Source organism: Vigna unguiculata, chromosome 7, assembly GCF_037176805.1.
Source record: "Vigna unguiculata cultivar grain cowpea cultivar isolate G323 ecotype 2 chromosome 7, ASM3717680v1, whole genome shotgun sequence".
In the NCBI taxonomy this organism is placed as follows: domain Eukaryota; kingdom Viridiplantae; phylum Streptophyta; class Magnoliopsida; order Fabales; family Fabaceae; genus Vigna; species Vigna unguiculata.
Genome location: NC_140798.1, coordinates 5006094 through 5018729, shown reverse-complemented (window position 1 = coordinate 5018729; position 12636 = coordinate 5006094). Strand labels below are relative to the sequence as shown.

Below are 12636 nucleotides of genomic sequence, written 5' to 3'. Positions count from 1 at the left end.
GTGAAGACTAACTTAGTAATTAGAGCTAGGAGATGTTTACTATTTTTTTTACTATGTTTTACTTATGGTTTTGAAATTTTGAAGATTGTAATGTTCTCTCCTATTACGGTTTATAAATTTTGGCACGATGTTTAAACATTTTAAATTTTCCCACATTTAGAAATAATAAGTAGCACGACTTTTTGATATTAAATTTTCTATTTTAATTATTTATTTAAGTAATATTCCTACTTAGGAATGTTAAAAAAAACCTATGACCAAAGAAAGATCAAGTGTTTAAAAATTTGCACTTAGATATCACATAGAGGTAAAACAGAAACATCAAACATGCATAACACCTGTTGATTTAACAGAAAACATAAAGAGCAAGAAAATTAAAATCAACTAGGCGAAACCTATGGAAAAAATAAGTGGCACTTTGGAAACTCTTAATTCTTCCAAACTACACGATTAAACTAGCTATTACAAACAGCCAAGGAATGGAATTGCAATATTGCATTTTCCCATCCCAAAGCAAATGAACATAAAACTAAAAACAAATATTACACAAAATTATGTCATAACAAACAACAATAAAAAAATAAAACTGGATGTTGGCTGCTTCCCATATATCTCTCTCGGTCCAGCCCACATCTAGATCTCTCCCTCTAGTCTTTCTTGCAATTGTAGTCCTAACTCACTCCTCAATTTCTCTCGAATAGTCACTCAAATGTCTTTCCTCACAGTTGTGCCACTCACAACAGCTGCACCATCAAAACAAGGATTCACCTACAAAGCTGCCAAATCAATGAGATTCAAGCCAAAGTGGAATAACCAGAGATATTAGATTCACGTGATAACGAAGCAAGCTAAGAAATCAAGAAAATCTCAAATGGAAGAATTGGACAACATCAATTGACAGAATAAATGGACAAACTCAAATGATTAAACAAGAAAGACAATCAAGCAAAATAAGGAATCACAAGAATGGTTGACACACAAAAAAGAACCTAAGGAATAGGTCTAGAATAAGATGAATAAAACCAAACTCAAACAAATTCAATCAAGAACATATGCAAATTGTTTTTGAAATGGATAGTCAAGACTAAAGTTGTGAACTGTTTTGCCTCACTTTCTTTTCACTCAAATAACTCAAACAATATCTTTCATTCCAGATTTTCTCATCATATTTTTTTTCTCTTTTTTTTTTACAGATTTTCTTTTCAACTCATATAGATCACATATGCATTTTTTTCTTTAAATCACAATTCACTTCGATTACAAGGATCCAACTCAAAAACAATGATGAAAACACATACAAGACAAACAGAAGAGGTTTGGCCAGTGTAGAACAAATTTCAATATGCAACAGACTTGAGTCAAACCTCAACACAGATCACAAAATTTGCAGCATTTTAAATCAATTGGCAATCTCAAAATCTGGACATGTGTGAACAAAGAAACTAGCAGCAAATCAAAGCAATAGCACCAGAATTGTGGAGGCAAGCAATGAATCCGGCCACAATAGAGGCACTCAAGAGTAAATGAAAGCTTGATACCACTACTGCATTCAATTGGACCAGACAGAATGCTGAAACAATTTTAATGTCAATAATCTGATAAAACAGAATGCTGCCAAAATAAAAGCAAGTGAACAAGCTGAGGTACCAAATTGTGGTAGACCACAACGGCAGCAAAGACGATTGAACAAAAGCACTTCTCACATATTAAAGCAAGTAACAGCAAAATATGAATTTTAAGTACAAGCTTCACGGTCCAATCAGAAACTACAGGCTTGACTCAACTGTAATGGTACAAGACTCACAAGACTATGCTAAGCACATAAAACCAGGAAATGTGACTTAGCTTTCAAATAATTGGCCAAAACAGATTGCATATAGTAACTCAAACTAACAAACACCGCAAAGCAATGAGCATAGTGAATTGAAACAGGTGTAGTCTTTAAAACTATTTTTTAAAAAAATAGAACTGCCAATAGAAAGTTGTTTCAAACACAAGCACATATATCAGATTAAGTATCCACATCAACATTTCAGATAACCAGAATGAAGCAACTCAGTGGATACATTACAAAATAGAGTTGGCCAACAAATGGAGTTTCAGCACAAGAACAGATGCAATCAAGGCGGCAAAGACTCAACAAAAGCACAAAATACGACTGGAAACAATAAACACTGGACGAAAGCAAACAAGGCAGCAAAAATTCAGCCTATGTATGGACCAAAACCAACTAAACTTCCACATAAACAATTTGAACAGGGTTAGATATATCATGAATGCAGTGGAATAAGTATAGTTCGATCATTACAATCATTGGCCAGGAAAGGATTTTCAGACAACACAGAGGGAAAACAGAAACAATTTTAAATAGAATTGAACAAGAACAACACGAATCAGTGGAAAAATGCACTGCAGAAAAATTGCTATTGATCTACTAGCAATTAAATAACTAAACAAAACACAGAAACTAATTTCAGAAAACAGAACAAAGACTGAAGCAAAGACGAAACTGTTATGGAATTAACAACATACAAAGCACTAAACATGACCTAAGACACAACAAAGATCAGAAAATTCAAAGCTAAGTAATAAAGTGAAATCAAACCTAATTGACATGCATTGAACGGCATATTAGAAGCTTAAAGACAGTCATCACCGTATTGATTCAGAAAAATTAGAACAAGCAAACTTTAATAAATTTCAATGAGAAATCACAACAGCACAGATTAAAACTCAGAAAATTAACTCAAGCATAGTATGAACAAGAGGGAAACAAACATTGAAGAAGAAACAACAGAGATAAGTCTCGAATACTTATCTTTGAAGACCTCCACGCTCCAAGCTCGAAATCGGAGCTCTGATTACCACATGATGACAGCCGGTTCGATAGAACATTGTCAAACCCTCGTTCTCGCAGCAGAAATGGTGAATGAATGATGAATACGCGGTGAATGATGCAGCGAAAATGAAATCGACACTCGCACGAGTTTCAGTGGGAAACTCTCACTCAATCGGAACCTAAGAGGTGAATACCTCTTTAGAAAGTGAGCTAAGACGAACAAGGTGGAGTTATCTCAACCACTATATCATTCATCAAAGCTAGTTACAATGAAATGGTCTGCACCTTTTATAGATGAAAGGTAGCCGTGAGAAAACAAACAAAGAAGGCACCGTCTAACAAAGACCTAATGGTAGGGAAGGGAAAACGTGAGCAAGAATTTTGAACATAAACCAAGTTACATGAGTACCTTCAATCACTCTCATTATTTTGATCTTTTGTCAAGATCAACGGAATAACTTCTTCGTGATTTGTTCAAGATCAACAGAATAACTTCTTCGTGATTTGTTCCGAGAAATCATCTCCTAAAGTGAGAAGGATGTTCTGCTATGGCTAAATATTTATCTGATGATGGACCAACATTTAAAACCAGCCATTGTTTATCTTCTTCTAGGAGTGGTAGAAGTTGCAAATCCCTGGAAAATTGTACAGCTATGGGGCCCATGTAACCGAACTCCCTTCTGAACTTTGCCATCTCTCGGGCATTTGATGAAGAGGGAAAAATCGGTTCCATCTCCTGCCTCCTCCGCCTCTGCTGTGGTGGTTGTCCAAATGACGAACATAAATCTTGCATTTCAAGAAAATCTTCAGAACATGCTAGCCCAGCAATATTGTTGATTTCTTCTATTGCTTCCGCAATTAACACACCTTTCTGGTCGTCAACTGGCCCAAATACATACAAAATTTCATTGTTTAAAAAATCATTATTGATCAACGTCAATGAAGGATCTTGAGAATAGATCACATGATACTTTCGGACAATTTCAGTTAAATCTGACACACTCAGCTGAGAGATATATGGATTCTGGAGACAAATGTTTTTTTACGAGGGAATGCCACAAGCTTATGTGATTCCAACCTATGAACCGACCATACAATGGTCGACCACTTCTGGCATACATTAAATGCGTAAAGACAACAGTTTTGTTAAAGTACACCTTGTTCATGTTGGCTGCAAATAAGAGAACATATATTAAAGAAGAAACTACATTTTTTCGCAAGACCCACGACGCCTTGCTGCAATAACGAGTGGCTAGTTCGTTCGTCACACACAAATGAAAACAACACACACATAAAAGAGTTCATTACCGAGTTGTTGGTGGACTACAGAGTCTTTGGTGGTGGGTGGTGCGACAACACAGGACTCGCAGTTAGGGCACGCAAGCTCGTTACTGGTGTGGGTTGAGCGGCGGAAATGCTCGAACAACGACAGCATTGCTTGAGATTGGGTGTGGTGGTTGTGGTTGCGTTCATCATAGTTGCGACTGCTCAGCGAGGTCGTGGTTGCGGCTGCTCAATCTCAACAAATAACAAAAGGATTAATTGATTTCGAAGTTGAAACGGGAATACCCTGCGGAGCGGCGACAATGCTTGAATAGCGGTGACAAGCTTGCGGTTTAGAGTGGCTCGAGATGGGTGGGAACGGTGTTGGGCTCGAGCAGCGGCGGGGTTAAGTGGCAAGCTGGTGCTGAGTTTGGAAGGAGCTAAGGTTGGAAGGGGTTGAGTGTTGATGAATGTCACCCTTAAAGGCTATTGCATTGGCTTAGGCCCATTCCTTTTAATTTTCTCTTATTTTCTTAAAAAAATGATTGCATCTAATTGGGCCTTTTCTATTTGCAGCCCAAGTCACCAACTGAAGTATTGGGTCTGTAGTCTTCACGCAAGCCACAATTCTTCAAACAACATCTTGACCTTGCAATGTGAAAACCAATTAGCTGATGTGTGCCTTTTATATCATGTGTTTTGGGCTTCTAAATTTTGCTGATTGAAGTCAGCCCATTTCTCGCACACCAATCAATATGCAGCAACCTACAACAAGTGCCAACTTTCTGAAATGCGTACAAGTATTATGTGACACGCATTTCTCAAAGCGCCAGCTTGAGCCTATATGTGACAACCTAACACCTTTGGGAGCGAGCTTTAGAAAGGATGACCGCATTCAGTTTTCAACCTCACGAGTTGCATCCTCTGATAGGGTTTTCCCTTCTCCATTCTCTTGAAATTGCATCACGCGGATCCAATCCACATTCATGACTGCGCAGCCTAGATGCTTCCTCATTTTCGAAAGCCAACCCTAACATCTTCTCGAGTTCTTCACGCGTCCCACACTTGTACTCCTTTGATGTTTCTGTTAGGGTTAGAGATCTTGCTCACGTTTTCCCTTCCCCACCATTAGGTCTTAGGTCTTTGCTAGACGGTGTAGGCCATTTCATTATAACTAACTTTGATGAATGATATAATGGTTGAGATAACTCCATCTTGTTCGTCTTAGCTCACTTTCTAGAGAGATATTCACCTCTTAAGTTCCGATTGAGTGAGAGTTCCCTACTGAAACTCGTGTGAGTGTCGATTTCACTTTCGCTGCATCATTCACCGCATATTCATCATTCATTCACCATTTCTATGTACCAATCAGACCAGAACCTCCACCATTACATCCTTCCCATTACAATCCCAACCCTCTCCAACCAACTCTTCCGAGAATGAACCCTCCATCTGAACCTGGCCCCTATAATCCACAGACCTTTCTAGGGTTTCACCCCCCACTTTCCCCTCATGGTTCACTGCGGATTCTGATGTTCCACACAAACCCTTCTCTTGTTCCTCCATGGAGATTGTATCTAACAAAAATTAAAACTTCAAGCATTCAATAAACTAAAAAAACCCAGCTTTTCACCCGGGGAATTTGAAAAATGTAAATGACCCAGATGAAAAAAACTGCACAGATTTCTCCACGACGTCCACCGAAACAAAGGGGAACAACAAACAATATTGCAACAACCCCAGAAAGAAAAAAAAAAAACATACAAATTCAAACGGTGATACCCACCAAAGAGAAACGAAGAATAAAAAAAAAAGAACAGAGTTGGTACCAGGTTTAGATCTTGTTGTCACAGTGAAGTGTGCTCAGGGTTTGGCTCTAGGTTTCTAGAGAGAGAATGTTTAGAGAGAGAAAGGAAAGTCGCGATTCTTAAATCCGGATATAGTGCCTCCTTGTCCTTTTCGCTTTTCATCTTGTGGTTTCATTAAAATTACCTGCTGGTGTTGTTGGTAATGTCCGTCACCGACGTTTTTCTACGTGCCACTCGTTTATTGGACCACGGGTGATGGTAAATGTTGAACTATATAATATAATAATTTGATAAACTCTGTTTGGCATTTGGAATTATCATTCTAGTATAAGCGAAACCTGGAATTCAGCATTAATGTTTTACCAGGAACATTGTTTAAAATTAAAATTATTGTCAACATCATAAACTTATGCCATGAAATTAAATTAAAAAAATATTAAGTATATGATATTTGTGGTCTATATTTATAATAACCTATATGGTTTTCTAACAAGTAACATTATATAATGAGATATTTTTCTGTGTTCACATTTTGATATTTATGTTTTATTTTTAATTATTATTTTTAAAACTAATTATTATTTGAAAAAAACTTTGTCTTGTTATGTTTAAAATTTCTTCTGTATTTATATTTTATTTTTTAAATTTGATTGAATTATATATTTCTTATTTATCTTAATTCAGATTTTTATGAAAATTAAAAAAATATGATCACACATTTGCGAGAATGATTATGTGTTCGCTACTAACTATAAAATGGTTCAAGATGGTAAAAAAAAGAGAAACATGATGTTATTTGTATACGATAACAACTTCAGATGGAATATATAGAGCATGAATGAGGGAGTTTGATAGAAAAATAAATAAAACAATTAAGTTTTGTATTTTGGTTTGGTTTGAATTTAAAAATAAATAAAATAAACCTTAAACCAATATGATTAAATTGGATTGTTCAATTCAAAACAATTAGATTTTGTTATATATAAATATACAAAACTTTGTTGTGAGAAAAAAGAAAAATACAAGTTTATCTAAAAATTCACAAATAATTATATAATTAAATGAGATAAACAATGATTTTATTTGGAATATGCTTATATAATAAAAAAAAAAGGAATGCTAACAAGTTTTTTAAGAGCACTAACATAATTAAAATATAGGTTAAATATGTTTTTGTCTCTCAACTTTTAGTGGAGATTGGAATTAGTTTCTCTCTGAAACTTTAGTCCAATTTAGTCCATCAACTTCAAAATTGCATGGATTTAGTTCTTTTAACCAAATTTTGTTAAATTTATTTGACGTTTCAAATGCGTTTCATGATACTTTCTTAGCTAATATTGAAGCAAAAATGTGTCAAACGGTGTAAGCATCTTAAATGTTATCATGAAATGCGTTCGAAACGTTAAATAAACTTAACAAAATTTGCTTGAAATGATTAAATTCACGCAGTTCTGAAGTTTGGAGACTAAATTGGGTCAAAGTTTCAAGGAGGAACTAATTTCAATTATCATTAAAAATTGATGGACCAAAAACATATTTAACACTTAAAATATTATAAATTTATATAACAGATCTTTTAAAAATAAAAATACACTTTTTATAATTAATAACAAATTTTCTTAACACATTCTTCTCACTGTGTCTTTATAAAATAATTCACATATTAAAATATTATTTTTTTAATATAAAAATTTTTGTTAATTATGAATTTTTATAATTAACAATAAAATTTTCTTTAAAATTATAAATGTCATATACATTAAAAGGTACATTTCTTCACAAATTCAATATCCTAAATGTTCGTATTTTATTGGTAATTTGCATTATATTAATGTCCTTACTAATTTAATTAGTTTGATTTATATTATTTAATTGATCCATGAATAGTTTAAATTTAATTATAATTTCTTCTCTTTTTTCTTAAGAAGGGATATTTCTTAGTAAAGAAAAAAGTGTTTGACTCAATAAGCATGAATTTAGTAAAGAAATAACCTTGTATTTGGACAAGTAATTTCAATAATTTTAGGAAATTGAAAATTTGAGTAATTGAACTATTTGTAATTAAATAATCTTTATTTCTTAAATAATTAGTTTGGATTGAGTGATTAAATATCTTATATTTCAATTTTTTTGTTTGCATGAAACAAGCTAAATTCTATTTTACGGCAAACTTAACCCTATCTTTGAGTCTAATTTAATTTAGGTCGACCTTAGTTGGTTTGAACTAGGTCGATTCTAATCGATTCAACCTCAACACAATTTGAATTGATTCGACCTTAGTTGACTCAGCCCAAGTTGACTTAACTCAACCCTCGACTAGGGTAGATTGGTTTAAACTTTATGTATAGGCCAACTTAACTCGACCTTCAGTCTGGACCGACCTAGTTTGAACTTCGATCAAGGCCCACTCAGTTCAAAACCATCTCGTCTAGACCTTCGACCCGAGCCAACTCGGCTCAAACTTTGGCCCAAGCCAACTCGACTCGACCTTTGGTTAGGGTCGACTCGACTTAACCTACGACACGGGCGACTATGCTCGACCTTCAACCTAGACCAACTCGATTCAAAGTCATCTTGTCTCAACCTTCAGTCAGGGCCAACTTAGCTCTACATTAGCCGAGGTCGACCCAACTCAACCTTTGGTCGAGTCGACTTGGGTTAGAGTCATCTCGTCTCGACATTCGTCCAGAGCAACACAAATAAATAAGAAAAGAACGTAGAATAAAATAGAGATAAGGGACGCCACAACCTAGTAGATTGACCAGTCAAGTGAAGATTCATCACAAAGATGTTAATCTTTGATAAGAATTAGAATTCTAATCAAGGAATCAAGAGAATCATGTCTCAAATAATGCAAATGTGTAATATATGACTCAAGTTTTTACATTAGTTTTTGATACCTCTATTTATGGGCATATAAGTTTAAGAAAATCTAGAAACTCTAAAAGAAAGCCCAAGCCCAAAAACATAAAAACATAAACTAATTTCTTGAAGAAAGCCCAAACCCAAAAACATAAAAACATAAATTAATTTTTCTAATAATTATTCTTCAAATGTGTTCATGATTTTCATGTTCTTTAAGTTTCCTCCTTCACTGAACATTATAAGTCGTGTTTTGATCTTTTACCTTATCATAAATCCTTTGAATTACAAATGTTCTTCCTCAACCTCTTATATATGTTTAGGAGATAGTCCTATATCATACCCTCCTTATTGAAGAGAATTTGTCCTCAAAATCGTACCACTTGAAATTCAGGAGATAGTCCTCTATCATACCCTCATTCTTAAAGAGAATTTGTTATCAAATTCATATAACTTGAAGATTCCTTATCAAGGTCGCATTGCTACCCATATTTTCCTTGCAAATGATTTCATCCTGAAACCACTAATTGATATCTTCAAAAGATCCTTCCATGCAAATGATTTCATATGAAACCTTTGATGATCTATCATAACTTGTTATAATTGCTCATCAAGGTCCTTGTTGTGACGCCCCAAATACTATATTAAATTATTATTATTTGATAAAAAGATATAATTTTTTTTACCATAAGATTTTTCTTGAGAGAACATTAATAATAACATAACTTCATATTCATATATATATATATATATATAGTTTACATCTCTATAATTGTTCATGAAATATTACAAAATATATATTTGCATAATATTAAGAGTTCTACATCAGAATAGAAGATTATTTATATTTTTAATATCTCCTAAAGATATTAATAGAAATTATCCATGAGTCAATCTTCAGAAGATCCACCAATAATATCTCGAACAACTCTCACTGAGCAGGTTCCTCTTCTGCTCATGCAACAGGTACATATGAAAGAAAAATATGAAAGGAGTGAGGTCTTTATAAGCCTTAAATATCAATCTTAATAAACTCAACAAACAATACAGACACTGGGGGCCTAGATTTGGACCTACAACCACAAAACTTGATCTTGTTTTACCAGACATATGGATCCATATTCCACTTCTGATGATCCAATCTGAACATCAAAAGTTACTTTGGGAAGTGATTAGGTAGTTGAGTATTTCTCATAAAATATTGGTACAATCATAATTATTTCTTTCTCGAGAATATTAGTCATTCATCGGCTCACAAAAGAGATATATACTCACTACCTAACCTTGGCGATGCCGAGCAGGTATCAGATAGTCCCAAGTTTGGCCTATGAATATCCTAGTCCAGTGCGCTATTCTGAACTATCCAAATATTCACCTACTTGGTAAAACTTCCTTAGACCCCACCATGGTCCCTGCCTTTCATCACGTCGTGTACCAAACTGTGACTTCCCAAATACAAACACTCTGACACTAGTTTAATCTCAACTTATTGAAACCAAACTTAACTCTTACTTGACTGACATACTCTTGGATATTTCTATAGATCATAAAATGTGATGATTATCAAATCCTGTCATTGTATAAACAATGCACAAAGAATATAAAACAACAATAAAATGTACATGCAATTTTCTTCTATCCAAGCTCACTGAATAAAATAATATTTACTTTCACTTCACATTTATTTATTTTTTTAATTATAAATAATGATAAAATAAGAATCAAAGTAAGAACTTTAAATAAATAATTAGATAAGGATTAAAATGTTATAAATAAATACAATAACAAAAATATAATTAAACAGGACCCGTGCGTAACTGAAGATATATTAATTGAAATAAATAAACAGGACCAGTGCATAACTGGAGAGAAATAAAATAAATAAATAAATAGGACCAGTGCGTAACTAGAAATAAATAAATAAAATAAATAAATAGGACCCGTGCATAACTAGAGATAAATAAAATAAATAAATAAATAGGACCAATGCATAACTGGAGATTAAATAAAATAAAATAAATAAATAGGATCAGTGCATAACTAGAGGTTAAATAAAATAAATAAACAGGACCAATGCATAACTGGAGATTAAATAAAATAAATAAACAGGACCAGTGCATAACTAGAGATAAATTAAATAAAATAAATAAACAGAATCAGTGCATAACTGAAGATAAATAAAATAAATAAATAGGACCAGTGCGGAACTAGAGATAAAGAAAGGAAAAGAAAATAAATAAATAGGATCAGTGCGTAACTGGAGATAAATAAAATAAAATAAATAAATAGGATCAGTGCATAATTGAAAATTAAATAAAATAAATAAATAAACAGGATCAATGCATAATTGAAGATTAAATAAAATAAATAAATAAACAGGATCAATGCATAATTGAATATTAAATAAAATAAATATAAGAGGATAATAAATGAAAATAAATTAAATGAAAGTAAATAGAATAATATATGAGTCAAAATAAATAAAAGATTAATATAAAACCCATGAGTTTATCGAGATTAATATAAAAAGAGTTTAACCTCACTCCCCCTTACCTTATTGATTGAAGGACACACTAATAATATTTGAAGAAGACTAGGATCTCTTTGAATCTTTGCTCTAAACTTTCTTACCCTATTTTCTCTTACTCTCTCTCCTTTTCTTTCTTTCTTTCTTTCCTTGTTACTTTTTTTTCCTTCACGTAACTTCTTCATTCATTCATATATATATATATATATATATATATATATATATATATATATATATATATATATATATATATATATATATATATATATATAAAAGCAAGCCATGTGCTTATTTAGATTTTTCTTTCAAAACCATCATTACCTACATTAATGAAGAGATAATGCTTATCTCTTCATCTTATCTTCTTTTTACTTTTATTTTTTCTTTTCTTTTCTTCTTATCTTCTTATTTCTTCTTCTTCTTTTTTCTTTTTCTTTTCTATATTTTTTTATCTCTTTTACAAGATTCTTTATTTTCTTTTTTACACACACCTTGTAACATCCCAATTAATTAATGAACGTAATTAAAGGAAACGTCACACTATTATAATGTGACAGCGCAGTCCTGGAGTTTAAACCCACTCCATACAACGTAAGGCACACCACGATGCCACAGGAAACCAGACATAAAATTGAAGGAAACACAAGGAGGTCATAAGTCAACGAAATACATGGGCCATAGCCCTAAGAAACCCAACAAGATAAAACACCAGCTCCAGCCCAGATGGGCTATGCAGCGGAGTCACCGTTCCTCTGTTGACCGCGAGAACCTCTTGCTTCTGCTCACATCAATAAATTGATGATCATCGCAAAAAAGAAGTACCACACACAAGACAATCAAACAAACAAAGGGTAAGCTAGAGACAAAAATAATTTCATCAAAAAGTCAAATATATACATATTCACAACCCATTATACATGCATCAAACAAGAATGTACGACTTTCCAAGCAATACACTACGACTCGACTCGACTCATCTGGATAGATATAACTTGGTCGGATTCAGCGGATGCTTGTGCTTGTGGTGGATACCTCTGCTCACCCCCGAGCTGCTCACCCTCGAGCTATGTGTTACAAGTGTTATAATGAATCAATTTTCCCTCACCACAAGGTTAGCCCTTAATGAGTTTCGGGTCTCTTACTACTCTCACCACAAGAGTCAGTCCGCTCTAGGTGAGACTAACTGACTCTTTAGAGTGTCAGGATGCAACCTTACCTTGAATCTTTACCTAGTTATACAGATGGGGCACCACCATGGACACCCACTAACAGGGGCCATGGGATTACATCCCGACCATTGAAGCACGACCCTGGGAATCTCACCTAGAGATCCCAAG

At 33.6% G+C, this 12636-nt stretch overlaps 1 long non-coding RNA gene across 3 annotated transcripts; it reads right to left on the bottom strand.

Annotated features, from left to right (window-relative positions):
• Window positions 1-398: 398 nt before the first annotated feature.
• On the bottom strand, window positions 399-6074 carry LOC146884555 (uncharacterized). 3 transcript variants are annotated; one of them, XR_014996759.1, is made up of 4 exons: window positions 5932-6074; window positions 4148-5679; window positions 3249-4010; window positions 399-3124 (listed from the first exon to the last, which is right to left on the bottom strand). It is a non-coding gene; the product is annotated as an uncharacterized LOC146884555 (long non-coding RNA). The 3 variants fall into 3 exon arrangements; XR_014996757.1 differs by having other exon boundaries at window positions 399-4010; XR_014996758.1 differs by having other exon boundaries at window positions 399-3721.
• Window positions 6075-12636: the final 6562 nt, after the last annotated feature.